Below are 6,896 nucleotides of genomic sequence, written 5' to 3' on the forward strand. Positions count from 1 at the left end.
CGAGGCGCCCCCGCCCAGCCCTTTGCCCTTCCTCGCCCCCCTACGCTATTTCGCCCCAAACACTCCCCAAGCAAATCCAAACCGCGGAGGGGTTTTGTCCCAAAGGGCAGAGGGGCCGGCGGTGGCAGAGGGCGGGGGGCTGGCAGCACTCCCCTGGAGAGCCCTAGGCGAGGGTGGAGCTGGAAAGGAAACTACATTAATAACTACAGGCAAAGGGAAATAAAATCAACAGCAGCCCTGCCACGTAAGGCTCTTTCTTGGCCACATCACCCCGTGCCTAACAAGAGAGCCAAGTATCACAGCTGGGTGTTGCAGGCAAGGAAACTGAGGCAGGATTGGGCAAGCTGACTTGCTTACCTGGCAGGTCCGTAGCCGAAACAAGGTCCCCCACGGGTTTCTTCCACGAGTTTGCCCCAGCCATGGAAAGGCAAATGCTACCCAGCAGCCCCCTTCAACACCCGCTTGTTTCTGGAGGCCGCTCTGGTTCGCACAAGTCCACCACACCCCTTCACGGAGATCTCATTCACGTCACACATCACCACTCCCGCCCATGAGGTTCATGTGGTATCACTGCATGAGGTGCAAAGCAATGAAGGGGAAGAAAAAAAAAAAAAAAAAAAAAGCTTAGTGATGGAACCTATTTACATTCCATACCTATCATCCTGATCAACAGAAATTGCACATTATCTAAGAGCATAGCTGACGTAGTGAGGCTTACATCATATCATCTCCTGAAACTTGGTGGTGCAAGCGTGCTATGTCATTGCAAAATAGAAATTATCGTGCACACGTGGTAAGGCTTTGTCATAGCGCAAAGAATCATTCCACAAACCACTGAATGAAAACGCGGGGAAAACATTCTAGAAGCCTTTGCTCCAATTCTTTCAACCAGATGGGGAGAGGAGGAATTCACACGCACGCACAGTCCCACATGGATCCAACAAGCTCAGGAGCAAGGAGCTACACATCAGTAAGATTATTGCTGGGACATGTGAGCAATTTTATAGGATCAAAGAAAACCAAAATTGGCAAAGCTTTATTTTGCCTCCTGACTTAAAGATCATGTTTGAATGACCAGTTCCTAATGTTCCAGCACAGCCTCAATGACACCACCAGTTTACTGTGGTCAATATTATACCAAGAAGTATGCAGCGACTCCTAAAGCGCATATAACTTCCCACAGCTTTCAAAGTTTTGCTAAATGCCAAGCAGGCCAGTTTTACTCAGCTCACGCAATCAAAAATGTAAGGGGAAGTTGGCCGAGAACAGAAAACTAATCAAAAACCCAAACTGAAAACAGAGAAGAAAGAAAACTTGCGCCACTAATATTTTTGTCATCCTGTCGTCTGAGCCAAGGAAGGTATCAGACTCGGATAATTAGGTAAGTTTGGAACAAGAACAACAGAGTCTTTAAAATACTTTTCTGTTAGATCTGTGATCGCACAAAATGTGCATCAAAAATAGTTCTGTGCATGTTTTGTCAAAGACTATAGCCAAGAGGGGAAAAAGCTGCAAACGTGCCCAAGGGCAAGCTAATAAGGAAGGCTGCTGATTTTTTGGAGTAGCAAAAAGAGTAGCTTGTGTGTGTGTGTCTGCCAAAATAAAATGTAATGGTGTTCCTTGGGTGCAACTGGAGGAAGATGGAAGAGAGAAAAATTAAATTCTTGTACCCGGTATCCACCAAAACAAGAAGAGCTTGCCGTGAGTTAGTGGCAATAAGAAGATAAATCAATTCTCTATTACAAGACTACCCAAATATGGACAATTTTTCTCTTGGACACCACGTAACTGTATTAAATAAACATTAAGGTGTCTTTGGTGATAACTGCGGTAGCTGCCTTGGAACGTGCCAGTTGCCAGGACTATGCATGGCCTTTTATCCCATCAGGACCATGTCGCTGCTTATATTTGCCCTTCAACGGTGCATATGCAACAGGGAGCAAACCAGTCCGTGTTCACTGTGCACCATGGTGGGAAAGTAATGGAATGATGGGACTAGAATAAAAAGATTATTAAGGAGATGCTGACAGAGCTGGAAAAAAAAAAAAAATCTTGTTCTGTAACAGTTATTGGGTTTGCTTGTTCGCTGAAGATGTGCCACTGCAAAAAGATATTCAGAATGAGAAGCTGCACCTGGTTTCTAGTTCCTGTGAAGGCCAGTGGATGTGGTGATTCATTACTACTCCTCAGCCCCTGTAAATGCTTTCCTGGTCTGATCTATTTGTGGTCCTCTTTCCTCTATTTGATATATTCATAGTAAACTGAAACTTTTTTTCTGGAACACTCATTTATAGCAAACAGACAAGAAACCAGAACTTGTCCCATCTTTATCTTATACCTGAAACAATGCACCTACTGAGTAGCATTCACGTTCTCTTCATGTTTTTAGCAAATGCTAGTGCTTATTTTACTTATTAAAAAAATAGCTTTTAAGAATTCCCATAGTCAATTTATTACACTATATGGGCATACTATGTCTGAAAAAAAACCCCTGTAAAACAGAGAGCTATCCCGTGCTGTGGTCAGGCCTCCCATCTGATGGCTTATTGGAGATATTTCTCAGCTAACTAAACATTCCCTGCTGTGTGCTGTCTTCTTTCCAAAGCGAGTATGCCTCACACTTCCTAAAGTGGAGTTGCAAAAAGAATCCTCACCACGTGAATGAAAGGGAAGCGATGGGAGAAATCAGCCCAAATTTGGCGTGAGCCACTGCGAGGCCGGTGGTGGGATGCTATCTGAGGCCACAGCATGCTCAGAACATCACAGCTGCTATCTGAGGCCACACAATGTCAAAACTCTTTGCTACTTCACAGCTGACCAAGAAAGGAAAGGGAAGGGAAGACAACACTGGGCAGATCCTCTGGAGAATAACTTTACAGGCTGAGGCGAAGAGAGGAGAGGACATGAGAGTTTGGAAGCGTCACCAAAACCCTTAGTGAAGCCAGAAAAATATCACCGTAAAACATGAGGGGAGTCAATGTGAGGATATCTTATGAACGTATCCAATGCAGTCTGAAGCCATCAAGAGCCAAGATATTCGTTATTATCACATTAACTCATTAAGTATAGGTCTTAAACACTAATTAAATCCCACTGTAAAACACACCATCAAAACACAAATGCACAGCTAAAACCACAGCCCACAAACATTTAAACAGGAGACATTTGCGTGTGTATACCTAAACAAGATTCCTTATTACCTTTCCAGGAATACTCACAAGGAGCCGCTGTACACCTTCCCTTCAAGCACGCAAATGTTTTTCTTCTAGATTGTATTAAAGATAGCATTATCATAAAATAGTTTGGGTTGGGAGGGATCTTAATGATCATCTAGTTCCACCCCCCCTGCCATGGGCAGGGACACCTTCCGCTAGACCAGGTTGCTCAAAGCCCCATCCAACCTGGCCATGACCACTTCCAGGGAGGGGACATCCACAACTTCTCTGGGCAACATGTGCCAGTGCCTCACAGCAAAGAATTTCTTAACATCTAATATAAGTCTACCCTCTTCCAGTTTAAAGCCATCACCCCTTGTCCTAACACTAAATACCCATGTAAAAAGTCCCTCTCTGGCTTTCTTGTAGGCCCTCTTCAGGTACTGGAAGGCTGCTATAAAGTCTCTTCTCCAGGCTGAACCACCCCAACTCTCTCAGCCTGTCTTTCATAGAAGTGCTCCAACCGTCCAGTCATCTTCATGGCACTTCTCTGGACTTGCTCTAACAGGTCCACATCCTTCTTACGTTAGAAGCCTTAGAACCGAACGCAGTACTGCAGGTGGGGGGAATCACCTCCCTTGACCTGCTGGTCACACTTCTTTTGATGCAGCCCAGGGTACGGTTGGCTTTCTGGACTGCAAGAACACATTGCCAGCTCATGTTGAGCTTCTCATCAATTCTTATGAATTCTTTTGAGAGAAGAAAAGAGAAAAATACTTAATAGAGAACCACAGTTGGCATTATCAAATCCTACTCATTTTTGTGTGGATGCCTCATTTTCTCATAAGGGAAAGGAAAGCTCTCTCCCTCAGCAAAGAAAAATGCAACTTTCCTCCTTTGCCCTGATTTTTTTCCCCCTGTAGTCTGCTGAAAGAAAAAGCGATTTCATCACCCTTTATCAAAACCTGGCCACTGTGAGGCTGTTTAAGATACTGCTTTTAGCTGCATTCCTAGTCATAGGTTCAGCTGTAACCCTTCAGAACTGCAGCAAGTGAAACATTAGTGTTCAGCCCACCCCTCTGCGTGGCCTGTTTCCAGCAGCACACCTTCAGGGTTATGTGATGTGGAAGAGACTTGAGGGTCCAGGGGCACAAGGAGATGCATTCACAGAAGAAAACAGCCCTTCCACGTATGTTAAAAAACTCTTTCACCTGACCTCTTAGATAGTGTATCCAGTAACACAAGTCTTCGGAGCTCAATCAAATAAAAAGCATTCGAGCGATTCCTCCTCGTGTCTCTTGTCTCACCTACGGGTAGAAGGTGTTCACTGAAAACACCACCAGAAGCTTTGAAGATCCTCTTATAATTCTGAGCGATTCTGTTTGTACGCACCTATTCACCACCAACTTCACTGACTTGTTTACAGAAGTTTGCTTAATAGGTTGCTTTTGACATTTGTTAGCCTAGGGCACAAACCCTCAGGTATGCAATTGATAAAGGCTCTTCAAAAAACCCAAGGTGAAATCTCATGCGAGATTTAAGTGTTGTGTTTTATTTCTTTTATTCCAGAGTTGGACAATTGGGTCCCAGGAGTCCAGATGACCCCAACACAGAAAATTACAAGTCTCTAAGATGCAGCTCACTTTCTTTGCAGCTGAGCACCTGGTTTACAGGCCGAATTTGGAGCAGGACCAAGGGTGTACTCGCTCTCCAGGTCTGCGAGCTTTAAGCCGTTCCCAGATTGCAAACCAAGCTAGCTGCCAGGTTTAAGTCATTCTGTGCAACTACACAAATAAATGTACTGAAGGCCTTAGCTCTCATAGCCTTAGAGACTTAAGCATGTCAGTAGTCTGGGATTAAGGCATGAATGATGACAATTAGTTATGGTTTGACTACTCACTTTCAACTCCAGCAGATTACCCTGAAAAAACACATATTTTCATCCCACTTAATATCATTATGACTCACCTTGTAGGCTAAACATGTTACATGTTGTTTAGAGCTGGAGTCTCTGAAGTGTCACTGACAATTTTTTGTCTGAACAGAGGAAATGTCGCATGGTGAAACCTGAGCTTAAACTTCAAAGAAATGAAACCATCACAACCTCAAGTTTCCTCTTCTCTCTTTTTCAATCACATGCCCATGTTCGTCTGCAACTCAACCCTTTCAAGCCATTCAGCACTGACTGCATTTTGATCAGCTGTTGCCCAGTGAGAAAGAATGAAGATGCAAGACAACCATTTCAACCTTTTGGGATTTACTAATAGCTTTTAAAAATTATTTAAGCAGGCTGCAGTTTGTGGCAGATCTTATAGTTTCCTACCTATGTAGTCATTTGCCTGACACAATTCATTGAGGAGCAATGCAGAGGACCAGTTCCTGTGCAAACAATGAACTTCAAGAACATTTAAAATTCAGTTTCTGATTCATCCCAAAAGTAGTACAGAGCTGTGCGGTGGATACACGTGCTCCCAAGAGCAGCTGACAACTAGAACGAAAGCGTCCTCAGGGAGTTTAATAAGGAATTGTATCCAAGAATCTCCAAGGAATTTACCAGCATTAATTAATTCATCCTCATACATCTCAGAAGTATTGTCATAAAGTGACTAATATGAGCTAAGATTTTGTTTCGTGGCTGGCTCAAGGTTAGATAGGAAACGGGTGACAGTCAGGAACAGAATATGAAATTTTGATCCCTCCAGTAACACCAAAGTGTTTGGTAGGGAAGGAAGAGATTTTGGTGAGTTATTTTGGTTTGGGTATTCCGCTTGTACTTCTTGAACAGGGAAAACTAGAGTTCCCAGCTTCTAATCCTGTGCTCTTACCAGAACTGCAGTGAGGTATTTGGTCCGAGAAATACATGAGGCTGGCACCCCTTGCTGCTTCCCCGTCTCTTTTTGCTGTTCTGTAGGTGCTTCAGGCAATGGTGAGACCTTGCCATGGGGAGAAGGAGGAGGCCCCAGCTCCTGCTGAGATCCAAACACAGGAGGAGCCCAGAGCCAAAAGTGTGCACTTCCCATATTGAATCCACTCTTGTTTTGACCCCAGCTTTGCACATATTGCTCAATCCTCTGTGTCCTGATTGAATCTGGCAGGCAGCTGAACACCACCCAGCCACTCGCTCACACCCCTGCCCCCAGCAGGATGGGGGAGAGAATCAGAATAAAAGTAAAACTTTACACATTAACCCAAAAGGTAACTACAGCTTAAAACACACCACTGACACTGTGACAAAGAATATCAAGGGCTCCAGCCAGTGACACATTTAAGATTTTTATTTTTTTTTTACCCCACAGCAATCTCTTGCCTAGCTAACTTCTCTTTAAATCTTCACAATGACTTCTCCTGTAACCTATGGCACTGAGAAACATCGCCAGCGTGATGATTTGAACACATCTACTGAAGTCAGAGGATCTTTGCTCTTTGGAGCCACACTTTCCTTCATGTTCTTCCCTTCCTGTTCTTTTAAAGCATTTGAAGATGAACTCCAACAACAGAAAACAAACTACAGAGACTTGAACAATGCAGATGAGTTACGAAGAAACACAGGGTTGGAAAAATAAAAAAATAGTTTTTCAGTATTTTTGTAAAGTTTCCCCTGAATATCCTCTCTCCCCAATTCCTTCATGTATGGAGTTATGAAAAGCAAATTATTGGTATACATTATCCCTGCTTTCTCAAAGTGATCCTTATGGGAAGAACATGCAAACACAAACTAAGAGAGTAATACCGTGTGCTCTG

At 43.7% G+C, this 6,896-nt stretch overlaps 1 protein-coding gene across 6 annotated transcripts in view; it reads right to left on the reverse strand.

Annotated features, from left to right (window-relative positions):
* The window catches only part of MCTP2 (multiple C2 and transmembrane domain containing 2), a 128,487-nt gene extending 128,045 nt beyond the window's left edge, over positions 1–442 (reverse strand). For all 6 annotated transcript variants that reach the window (XM_009635062.2, XM_035890606.1, XM_035890607.1 and 3 more), the window contains exon 1: positions 358–442. The gene's annotated coding sequence lies outside the window, so the exon portion shown is untranslated. The remainder of the gene's footprint in view (positions 1–357) is intronic.
* Positions 443–6,896: the final 6,454 nt, after the last annotated feature.

The sequence above is a fragment of the Egretta garzetta genome, unplaced genomic scaffold (assembly GCF_000687185.1).
Source record: "Egretta garzetta isolate BGI_Z169 unplaced genomic scaffold, ASM68718v1 scaffold322, whole genome shotgun sequence".
Classification (NCBI taxonomy): Eukaryota; Metazoa; Chordata; class Aves; order Pelecaniformes; family Ardeidae; genus Egretta; species Egretta garzetta.